This window comes from Notamacropus eugenii, chromosome 4, assembly GCF_028372415.1.
Source record: "Notamacropus eugenii isolate mMacEug1 chromosome 4, mMacEug1.pri_v2, whole genome shotgun sequence".
NCBI classification, from domain to species: Eukaryota; Metazoa; Chordata; class Mammalia; order Diprotodontia; family Macropodidae; genus Notamacropus; species Notamacropus eugenii.
In genome coordinates, this window is record NC_092875.1 from 94,483,695 (window position 1) to 94,496,019 (window position 12,325).

At 43.6% G+C, this 12,325-nt stretch overlaps 1 protein-coding gene across 3 annotated transcripts in view; it reads left to right on the forward strand.

Moving 5' to 3' along the window:
- The first annotated feature begins 7,967 nt into the window (after window positions 1-7,967).
- GPR20 (G protein-coupled receptor 20) overlaps window positions 7,968-12,325 on the forward strand; it is a 41,836-nt gene continuing 37,478 nt past the window's right edge. The window contains exon 1 of one of the 3 annotated variants that reach the window (XM_072602943.1): window positions 7,968-8,151. The gene's annotated coding sequence lies outside the window, so the exon portion shown is untranslated. Of the gene's footprint in view, window positions 8,160-12,325 lie in introns of all 3 variants that reach the window. The other 2 variants (XM_072602941.1, XM_072602942.1) reach the window with 2 other exon arrangements.

Sequence of the window (12,325 nt, forward strand, 5' to 3'; positions counted from 1 at the left end):
CTTCTGTCTCTGTCTGTGTTTCTCTCTCTTTCTCGCATCTCCATCTCTCTCTCCTCTTGTCTTGTCTCTTGTCTCTCCTTTCCTCTCTGTCTCTCTGTTTCTCTGTGTGTCTGTCTGTCTCTTCTCTCATCTCCATCTCTCAGTGTCTTTCTGTTCCCACCTCTCCTCTCTGTCTTTATCACTTTCTCTCTGTATCTCTGTCTGTCTCTGTCTATATCTGTGTGTGTCTCCTCTTCTCTCCCCTCTTCTCTGTCTCGCTGTCTTTCTCGCTGGGTGTCCTTATCTTTCTCTCTCTCTCTCTCTCTCTCTCTCTCTCTCTCTCTCTCTCTCTCTCTCTCTCTCTCTCTCTCTGTCTTTCTCTGTCTCTATGTTTCTGTCTCTCTCTGATCTGTTCTCATGGGTTCAATCCTCTAATCATCTCTAAATGGAAGATTCCCAAATTTACATACCCAGCCCTCATCTTTCCCCTGAGCTGTTTATCATCTCCACCTGAGTGGGCACCTCAAACTCAACATCTCTCAAATGAAAATGATTAACTTCCTTATTTCTGTGAAGGAAACCAAAATTCTCCCAGTCATACAAATTAGTAACCTCTAAATTAATTCTGACAGTTCTCTGTCCCTAACTCCCCCCCCACACACACACTCACTTGCCAAGTTTTGCTGATTCTAGTTTCACATCTTTTACCTAACTGTATGGTGGTAAATATTTAACAACTGGCCTGGGGTGAGGGGAAGTACACTCAACACATTTTAAACTCTGATCTGCATTACTAACATTTTCTTCATCATCTTCTTCAGTTTAGACAGTAAAAAAAACCCCAATAAATCAAGCTACGATTTTTAGCATTTGCTAGTTTTTGAGATGGAAAATGCTAACACTGAAAATTTAACAACTGGCTCCCATGAGCCTCCAGTATGCCCCTGCTTTTACCTATTCTCTTCTCTCCAGGGATATGACCATGACCCTACTTGAGGACTCTAACACCTCTTGTCAGATTATTAATAATTATTCCTTCTGTCTCTTATCTTTCCCTTTGTTAATCTATCTCTCAAATAGCTACAAAAATAATCATACTAGTTGTTACTCTTGAGTTGTTTCAATTGTGTCCAACTCTTCATGACCCCATTTAGGGTTTTCTTGGTAAAGATACTGGAATGGTTTGCCATTTCCTTCTCCAGCTCCTTTTACAGATAAGGAAACTGAGGCTAACAGGGTGAAGTGACTTGCCCAGGGACACACAGCTAGTAAGTATATAAGGCCAGATTTGAATTCATATAGATAAGTGTTCTTGACTCTATGCCTGGCAGTCTATCCACTGCACCACTTAGTTGCTCTAATCAAACTAGCACATAGATATTAGAGTGCCATGTCACTCCTCCGATCAAAAACCTTCCATAGCTCACTATCTCCTTAGTCTGGCACTCCATAACCTGACTTTCACCAATGTCACCCATTCCACATTCCAGCCAAACTGGACTGCTTGCTTTTCTCTGACAGCTCAAAGTTATCTGCCTCCTCTGGACATTTAGGCAGAGCGTGCTCAATATCTAAATATACTCCTTCATTATCTCAGGCTGCTAAAATCCTCTCTTTATTCAAGGCTCATCTGAGCCAAGGCTCAGATGCTGTATCCTTGAAGGCTTCCTTGATCTGTTTCCCCAATATGAAAATATGCTCTCTCTCCTCACATTTTCCTAACTTAGGAAATCTAGATTTAGATTTGTATTTAGATCTCTCTTAGTACTATATTTAAATATCTCCATGTTATAGGCACCAGTAGAAGGTATGCTCCTCAAGGGAAAAGGATTATAACTTTTTTTTTGAAAACTATTTAATTCCCTATGCCTAACACAGTGTATCAGCAACCACACTAGCACAGAGGGTAGGTTTCTAGCACAGGCTCTTTATCTTCTTGTCTAAAGGAAAGACAACTTTAAAGGGGTCAACAATCTTACTTTAATTAAACACATATGAGTCATTCACTAGTTCTGGGGAAAGGTCAGCACCCTGAATGTGGAGGAAATATAAGCAAAAAAACATAGAGCAATTAGCATAGAGATTCAACAGGCAGGGCTCCTACTGTCTGAACAAATTAATACAACCACCTACATACACCACCAGACTGGGAGAGCACAAACCTCTGAGTATTGGGGAACTCTTAACAAACAGCTACTAAGAGTCCCATCCAGAGAATCAAAAGGTCTTTCTCATAAGCAAATACCCAAAGCAAAATGCCAGTGTCCCAGAATATATAACAGAGTCCCTGATTGGCTCAGAGCCAGTAGGCACAAAACCTATGTAACTCAGCACAGCTGGGAATTATCATGGTTCAAAGGAGATCAATCTTTCAGATGTTTACAAGTTAGCCTGAGCCTAAGAAACTGAAATCCAAAAAGAAAACAACAAAATCCACTTTGCTTGCACTTATACACAGTGTCCTACACATAGTAGTAGTCACTTAATAGCTAACATTTATATAACATTTTAAGGTTTGCAAAGCACTTTACAAATATTATCTCATTTGAGCCTCACAACAACCATGAGAAATAGGTATTATTATTATCCCGTTTTACAGATGAGGGAACTGAGGCAGACAGAAGTTAATATGTTGAGGGTCACACAGCTAGTGAATGTTAGAATATAGATTTAAACTCAAGTCTTTCTGATGCCAAGTCTAGCAATTTATCTAATGAGCCATTTAGGGGCCCTAATAGATATTCAATAAACTAATGAATTAACATTCAGGTTTTCTGTTCTCTGACAAAGTGAATTATCTTTAGATTAGACCACATAGAATAAAAAATGGCTGCTGGAGAATTGATACCTAAGGTAAGTAGAGAAATAATATGATGAGTTAAAATCACTTGGCCCAATTGATCTACGTCCTGGGTAATGAAAGAAAGTTTGGGGATGACTGCAGTGTGTCAATGGAAGACCATGGGGGACAGGAAGGTCATGATGGATTGAACAAGGGATAAATATTATCCTGATTTTCAAAATAAGAGAAGGAAAGGTCCTACAATGCACAGACCAGTGAGCTTGACTTTGAATGCTGGTCAAATTCTAGAATGTATTATTAATGGGCTGATTGGTGAATATCTAGAATCAAAAGTAATACAAAGAGTTGGGATGGCCACATCAAGAATAATTCATGTAATCTTCCACCCTGTGTGTGCAGAAATTGCAAAAATTGGCAACAGTCAAATGTTGGAGAGATTTAGGAAAGATAGGCACACTAATACTTTGTTGGTGGATCTGTGAATGCTATAGTCATTCTGGAAAGTAATTTGTAACTATTCAAATAAAGTGACTAAAAAGTCTATTCTTTGAACCAGAGACTCCATACTGGACTTATACCCCAAGGAAGCCATCAATTAAGGGGAAAAAATCCCCATATTATTCAAAAAAATTATAGCAGCACATTTTATGATAGCTAAAAATTGACAATAAAGTGGATGCCCATCAAATAGGGAATGGTTAAACAAATTGTGGTATGTGAATGTAATGGAATATTACTATGCTGTAAGAAATTATGTGTGATGAATACAGAAAAGCATGAAAAGATCTACATGAACTGATGAAGAGTAAAGTAAGCAGAGCCAAGAAAACAATGTACACAGTAACGACTAAATAAATGGAAATGAAATGGTTCTTTCCACATCAATGGAGAAAACAACGATGCACCAAAAAGTCAAAAGTGAATGTTACAAAATTATAAAGCTCAAATAAGGCTCAAATGAAGAGATATGAGAAGATATTCCTAACGTATCCCTTTGTGGAAGTGGGAGATACTAAGCATTACGCATGTTTTGGAGCTTTAAAAAATGTATTCAAAAAAAGAGAAAGTTATACCAAATTAACTTCATTTCTTTTTTGATAGTCAAATCAAATAAAAAAAATTTTATTAAGCATCTATTATGTTCCAGACACTGCATAAAACTGGCGATTCAAAGAAAGGTAATATAAATAGTCCCTGCCTTCAAAGAGTTCCCAGGCTTATGAGAGGACAATATGCAAATGACTATGTACAAACAAAATGTGGACAGGATAAATGTAAGGGTAGTCTCAGAGGGAAGGTACTAAAATTAAGGAGGACTGGGAAAGGCTTCTTATGGACGGTGAGACTTCAACTAAGATTTGAAGAAAGCTAGGAAAACTAGGAGATAGATGAGGCAGGAGAGGATTCCAGGCATGTGAGACAGTGTGTTCGAGGAATGTGAAAAAGGTGGGTAGCTTGAGATCCAAGAATATGTGAATTGAAGAAATTGGGGTAGGTTTTTGCCTGAAGAAGAGAATAGCTGTCTTCAAATACTTTGAAGGGCAGGATTAGACTTGTTCTACTTGGCAGCAGAAAAAATAGGAGCCATACAGTCAAGCTGCAAAGAGGGAAAATGAGGTTTAACATTAGGAAAAATTTGCTAACAATTAAAGTTCTTCAAGAGGCTACCTCTGAAGGTGACTCTCAGTGAAGATTTTCAAAGAAAGGGTGGATGATCACTCACCAAATATATCAGGTGACCTTATCTAAACTTTCTTCCAGCAAAGAACCAGCCTGTCCCAAACTGAGCCCTAAGACCATTAATTGTTTCCTGAACTATATATTGGGTCCAAGAGTGTGGATAGCCCCATGTGGCAACCAGAGACCTCATGATCATGGATGGAGCGCTGTATGGAATTCTTTGTCCTAGGAAAATTCCAGGTCATTGTATTAACGTTGCATCCCTGATGTCCAGTAGGTAAAACAGTGTTTATCTTCAACATCCCACATGGAAACAAGGCTATTCCCCACCCAGCAAGCCCCATAAACCATCAGCTATTACTCATCCGCCTTTGCCAGCTCGTATAAGATGAGACCGATGTTTTCCTTGCCAGGGGAACATTGTATTCCAGCTTCATTTGTCCTGAGAGACACCCTGTAAGGGTGAGAAAAATCTCGGTTTCCAGGGTGATCTCCTCTGGCCCAAGGAAAAAACCAAACAGCTCTTCTGGACATTGTCTAATAAAAGTAAGGATGGAAAAGGTAATGCGGTGCTTCAGAATGATAACCCAATGGGGAGTCAGAGACCCGAATTCAATAATTCCATTCAACAAACATTGAGATTAAGGACTGACTATTTCCAGGGAATAAAGCACAGAAAAAGGAGGTAAGATTTGAACCTAGGCCCTTTGATTTTTGAATCAAGGCTCTTTCCACCATACCACTCCTCAGAAACTCATAAGGTACAAATACAGAGAACTATAATACATCTCAACACAGAACTACATTAGGGAGATAAGAAAAACATTGGGCGAGATGGGAAGAGGGGTAATTACTCGAGACAGGAATCAGGGAGGGCTTTTTAAAGGGGTATTTGACCTGGGTTCAAATACTTACCCCTTGTGTAACCTTAGGTCAACACTAAAATTCTCTGGCATCTAGGTGTGGATGGTCCTGGGTTCTCAAAGTCTGTTTCTAGATTAGCACAAGCTCTGGCCAGGTCTAGAAGCTGAAGAAGCCCTCAGTTGTGGGCCAGTGATAATCATAGATTTAGAGACAAACAGGCTAATCCTCTCATTTTACCACCAAGGAAACTGAACCTGAGAGAGGGTAACTTTCCCAAGTTCACACAGTCTAAGGCAAGATTAGATCTCATGTTTCCCTGACTTCAAGTCTAGTGCCCTAACTAGAAGTCCATTGCCTAGGTGAGTTTAAGACAAACCCCTCTGTGTGTTGGTCCTTCGTCGCTGAAGAAGACCATGCCGTGACTTGCACTTGACTTTGTTTTGAATGAGGGAGGGCTGTGCAGGTCACCAGCCTCACTTCTCCTCCAGAACCATCTGAATTCAGTGACCAGATATTCCTCAGGATGACTGGTGACAACCCAGGATGAGGCAATTAGGGTTAAGTGACTTGCCCAAGGTCACACAGCTAGTGAGTGTCAAATGTCCGAGGTGAGATTTGAACTCAGGTCCTCCTGATTCCTGCATTGGTGCTCTATCCACTGCACCACCTAGCTGCCCACTAGCACTAAGACAAGCCCCTCTACATACATAGCTGACCCCATTCTATTTTTATCTTCTCCAACATTTTCTGCTCCTTCTCTCTATCACCCTTACTCTCTCACTTATCTTCAGTCTCTTCCTGTCACCTTGCTGCTTCCCTACTGCCTCTACACATGCCCATGTCTTCCCCATCCTCAGAATACACTCCCTTGATCCATCCATTCCCCTCTAGCTCTATCTCCCTTCCCTTTTATGACTAGACTTTCTGAAGGTCACCTACAAGGGATGCCTCCACTTCCGTTTCTCTGACTCTCTTCTTAACTTTCTGCAGTTTGTCTTGCCTCATCCTCCCACCAAAACAGTTCTTTCCAAAGTGATCAACGGTTTCTCAATGGCCAGATCTTTTTGGATGTTCCCTCAAATCCTCAGCCTTCTTGACCTCTCTCAACATCTGACACTGTCAATCATCCTCTTCTTCCTGATCCTCTCTTCTCTCTAGGTTTCTGCTTCCCCCTAGTTCTCCTTACTGATAATCTAACATCTCTTTTCCTGTCTCCTTTGCTGGATCTTGGTCATGTCACACTCACTAACTGTCCTGGGCCCTCTTTCCTTTTCCCTCTACATTATTTTATTTGGAGATCTCATCAGCAACCATGGACCTAATTACCATCTCTATGCAGAGTCTCTGATCCTTTTATCCAGTCCTCACTTCTCTCCTAACCTTCAGTTTCCATCTTGAATTGCCTGCTGAACAACTGAAAGTCCCACAAACATCTTAAACTCAGAATGTCCCAAAGTGAACTCATTATATTTCCCTTCAAACCTTTCCCTCTTCCCAATTTCTCTGTTATTATCAAGGGTACCATCCTCCTCTTAATCACCCAGGTTCACAACCTAGGTGACATCCTTGCTCTTGAACTGTCATTCTCGCCTCCCCTACATGTATTACGTTGCCAGGTTCTATTGATTTTACCTTCCTAAGTTCCCTCTTCTCTTCTGACAGGCCCCCAGGCTCCTACAGGCCTTCATCACCTCACATCTGACTATTTCAATAGCCTGGAAGGTGGTCTCCCTGCCTCCCTTTCCCCATTACTCTGTATCCTCTACACAATTGTTAAAATGATCTTCCTAAATCCAAGGTCTGACCACACACCCTTAATTCAATCAATTCCAAAGGCTCCCTATCAGGTCTAATATTAAATATGAAACCCTTTTTGGAGGTTCACAACCCGCACCGGCATCCCCCTTCCCACTCTCCAGTCTTCTTACACATCAGTCACTCCAACTTTTTCTGTCAATGCACTGACTTCCTGCTATATTCCTTGAAGGAGGTAACTCCTCAGCTCCCAGGCATCTTCACTGTCTCTGCTCGCACAGAATACTTTCCTTCTTGCCTTCCCTGCCTTCCTTGAAGTCTCAGCTGAAGTTCCACTTTCTGTAAGAACTTTCTCTGTCTTCCTTAATCTTAGCGCATCCTCCGATGACTACCTCCAGCTTATCCTGTGTCTGTGCTGTTTGTACATAGTTATCTGCAGGTGGTTTGTACATAGCTGTTTGCCCACATTAGACTTAAGTTCCTGGAGAGCAGGGACTTTTTTTTTTGGAAGGGAGGGGCGGCTTTCTTTGTTTCCCCAGCATTTAGCACGGTGCCTGCCACATGGTAGGTGTTTAATGAATGTTTCTTCACCGTGACTATTGGCATGCACACAGGGACTCGTCAGGCTGGCACACAACACGGGGCACTCTCGCCATGGGTGCCACCTTCTCTCTTTCCCTGTCCCCCATCCAGGGGTTATGCACCTTGCCTTCCCAAGTACAAGTGCTCGCACAAAGATCGGAGGGACGCTCCCTCCCAGCCCCAGGCCCCCCGCGCTCCCCCTGGACAGCCCCACTACGGCGCCTCCCCCTCTTCCCCACCACCGGCCCCCGCCCCGCCTCCTCGCCCCCAGCTGGAGCCGCCTTTGCCCAAAAGGGGCCGGGGAGACTCAGCAAACTCCTGACGTCCTGCTCCGGCTCCATTTCGGCTCCCTGAGTGACCTCAGAGACAGACGGGACCCGCACACGGCCGGCGCGGGGACGGAAGCACCCCAGATCTGCGGGGGACAGGGACCGCACGGGCGCCGGGGTCTCAGCTGTCTCCTTGAAGCTCTTCCAGCGAGCGAGGGAGTGAGTGAGTGAGTGAGCGGGCGAGCATCCATTGGTCCCGTTATCCCCCCGCAGGGTTTGGCCCCGGGCTCCCCCGCCTGGCATAGGGAGGAGTGGAGACCCGGGCTGGGTGGACGCGCAGGGCTCCTGCCCGGGCTTTGGGGTCGGGACTCCCCCTATCAGAAGAGGGTGGGCAGAGAGGTGTCGTGCCCATCCCCGGTAACCTAGAGAGGGTACGGACGGAGGAGGCAGGCTGAAATAAGGGCGGAGCCGGGTTTGGAGGAGGAGAGGGGTAGACCTGAAGCCGTTCCCAAGAGGGACAGGGTTTGTGAGCTTCAGGAGCGCTGATGTTCAAAAAGCGCTTTGCAAACCTTTCTTTTTGGGGGGAGCTATCCTGGCACAGGTAGATAAAGTACTGGTCTCAGAGTCCGGGATATATAGTTCGAGTCCCACCCTTGACACCTACTGGCTGTGTGACGCCTGGCGAATCACTTAACCTCCCAATGCCCCAGACAACTCTAAAGCTATAAATTGCAAAGAAAGTGGGACTAGGCTTGGTAGAGGAAGTGCCTGTTGACACAGTTTCCTATAAGAAGGAAATCCTAGGTCCAGTCAAAATTAGGAGCATTCTTCTACTGCAATGGAAGAGGGAAGTAGGAATACTCGAGCTGTCTACAAGGGAACCTGAAGAAAGGAGAACATAGAACGGTATTACTGGTGGAAGCTTGGAGCGTAGAATCTGCAGTGTTAGAGATGGAAAAGATCCTCGGAAACTCTGTATAGATAGGATTTTAGATGTAGAGTTGGAAAGGACCTCCGAAGCCATCTAGTTACCCCCCTCCTAAAAAAAACTGCACACATTTACAGCGGAGGAAGTTAAGCCCGTGAAGGTACAATGACTAGCCTACAGTCACACCACAGAGCATTGATTCTGGAGACAGTGCTCTTTCCCTTGTACCGATCCAACCCCCTATATTCTACAAATGGGGAAACTAAGGTCTGGACTTGCCTAAAGCTCACCTACCAAGTTAGCAGCAGGGGTGGATTAGAACTCTTAGCCTCTACTCCAAAACCAAGACTCTTTCTACCAATGTAAATTACAGGGGACTCCAAGTCTCAACTTAAATCCCATTTTCTACAGGAAACCTTTTTAAAACCCTGTTAATTCTGGTGCTTTCCCTCTGTTAATTATTTCCTACTTATCTTGTCTATAGCTATATGGAAGGGAATTATTGTTTATCAGGGCAGAAGAGCTTGCATAAATGGATAGAGTTGTGAACTTGAACAGGTCATTTTAGTTGGACCTCAGTTTCCTTCTCTGTAGAATGAAGGCTGTTAGACTAGATGGTCTCTAAGCTTGCTTCCAGCTCTAACATTCCATCTTCTAAGATCCCTTTAGTTCTGACATGAGATCGTAGTATCACAGACCAGCTTCTATCTATCTAGTCCAAGCCCCTCAATTTACAGAAAAGGAAATTGAGATCAAGAGAATTTAAATGTTTTGTTCAAGGTCATACAAGTGGCAGAAGTAAGATGTGGTCTCGGGGGTCCTTCCACCTCTTGATATTTCTTTTTCAGTATTCTAAAGTCCCTTCCTATGATATTCCCTGAATTCTCTAAGTTTCTCCATGAAAGGGAAGGTATAGCAGGACTGGATCAGAGAGAATACTGGGAGATGGAGAAGGGCATCTGTCTAGCAGCCAAATATATTTATGACTCAGAAAGGCCTCCTTCATATCAATCCTCAGTTTCTCCTGCTACAGAAATATTTAGACATTAGAATCATAGAATGGTAGGGCTAGAACGGTCGGAAGAGGTCATTCAGTCCAACCATCTCATTTAACAGATAAGGAAACTGAGGCCAAGAGAGATGAGGCAATTTGTCTTAGATTACTCAGGGAGTAAAGCATTGGAGCTCAAGTCCTTTGCCTCCAAGTTTAGTGGTCTTCCCATTGTACCATGTTAGGGATTAAGAAAGGTGTGGGCATAGCATTGTCCATCTGGGATCATGGAGGCCAGCTCCACTCTAACCCCCATCCCAAGTAGAATCAAGGATCTGGACTAAGGGACTCACTTCATTTCCAGGGATGGTGGAGGCATAAGTCCCTGAGAAGAGGTTTCTCTGCCCCTTTTCTAAGGAAATAGGGAGCAAAAGATACTGGCTAACATAAATTCTAGGACATTGAAACTGAAGGGAATTTTAGAGATAATCTAGCCCAACCTCCTCATTTTATAGAGAAGAAAACTGGAAGCCCAGAAAACTAAGTAGAATTGCTTGAGGTCTTGCTTGATGGTAAATAGAGCCAGGATTCGAACCCAGGGTCTGATTTCAATCACACTTTTTTTTCACTCTACTGCACTTTCTTGGAATTGTCTAGTCTGACGCTTCTTTCTCCCTCTTTGCCATTTCATAGCTAGGGAAATTGAGGCTCAAAAAAGGAATGTCTTGCCAGAGGGTACATAGAAAGTCACTGGGTCCATCCAGAGTAGTCCATAATCAGCACAGGCTCCCTTTGACCTGCTCCTTGGACAGGAGCAACCTCAACTGCCTAGGGCAGATTGCCAGGAACACAGTCCCTGGTTGGCCCTGTGAGAATGCAGGGGAAAGAGAGATCCCAGTCTGATGGGGGCTGGAGACCAGGGACCTTCACCCTTCCCCAGGGGCCCTATGGGCACTCATAGAAAGGAAAGAAATGTGGCAGGGTGGTATCTAACCATGAGGGACTGAGAGCAGATTTGGTCTTCAGCCAGAAAAAGGGTGGGGATGTGGCATCAGTCCAAGGCACGGGCCTCAGGCAAGTTTGGGTAATGGAGTCGGAGGAGGAGGTCCTATTGACAAAGACCAGCTGCAATGTTGCTGGGGGTAAGACTGGGAACGAAGGATCCAGTGCAGTCCCAGTGAACTGAGATTCTCCAGGCACTTCCAAATCCTATCAACGTCCAAATCCCCTCGAGTTTTACTCTGACATGGAGACAGAGAGCTGAACTGGATAACCTCTACCCTCATCAAAGAGAAATCATGATCATAATTATCATTTCTCCAGTGCTTTAAGGTTGACAGAGTACTTTTCTCTCAAGAACCCTATGAAGTAAGTAGTACAAATGGATAGAGTATTGGATTTGGCAGCAGGAAGACCTGAGTTCAGATCCCAACTCAGACACTTACTAGCTTTGTGATTCTAGGCAAGTCACTTAACCTCTGTTTGCCTCAGTTTCCTCATCTGTAAATGAGGAGTTGAACTAGATGACCTGTAAGATCCCTTGCCACTGAGTAATCTCTGTTTTCCTCAGTTTCTTCATCATTGTGATAAAGTACTTAGCACAGTGCCTAGCATGTAGTCAACATCATATAAATGTTAGCTATTATTGAGTTGCCTATCACTGAAGGTCTTTAAGCAGAAGTCACATATTCACATCAGGCACATAGTGGACTCATGACTTCTAAAATCCTTCTATTTCTGACTTTCTGGGACCATATGCCTCTAAGATCCTTTCAATGCTAACATTGTATTCTATTCAATTTTAGTCAACAATTATTTATGAAGGATCTACCTTGTACCAGGCCCTGTTCTGGCCACTAGTGATACAAAAGTGGCCCTTATTGGCTCCAGGGCCTCTCTCCCAACTCCAGCTGGATGCTCAGGTCTCCAGAGCTTAGCTACCTCTTCCCTCAGGTTCTGGGGTACCCCTGAGAGGTTGGGGGTAATTTTTCTAGTTCTCTCTACTTGAGTCCCGTCCTATGTGTTCCTCCCAACAATCACCAGTAATTATTGCCCCGGTATCATTTGCCAGTGCCAGTTACTTATCTTATTTTGTCAATTGATTTGTCTTTGATATCATGAATAAACAGTTAGCATCATTTAGTTTTCATAAAGGGTATTTACTGAGAAGATATAGCAAGAACAGAAGCACAGAGACATAGGAAACGGAGCCCACTCTCTACCATCTTGGTTCCAAGGGGAAAGTGCACTTAGATTTAAAGTGATTGCTAGCTTAGCCAAGGGGGAATTGCTTCCTTCCATGCAGGACATGGTGACTTGTGGGGTCACTAACGGGTTAGGTCATGTAAGTCCCTGCTTGGAATCTTGTTAGTTCATTGCTGTGGTTTGGCTGTGATGACTGTAACATCTCTGCCATAGATTCCCTTCCCTGGATGTCTAATGATTTTTCTGACTTTTTGAAGCTCACAAGGTCA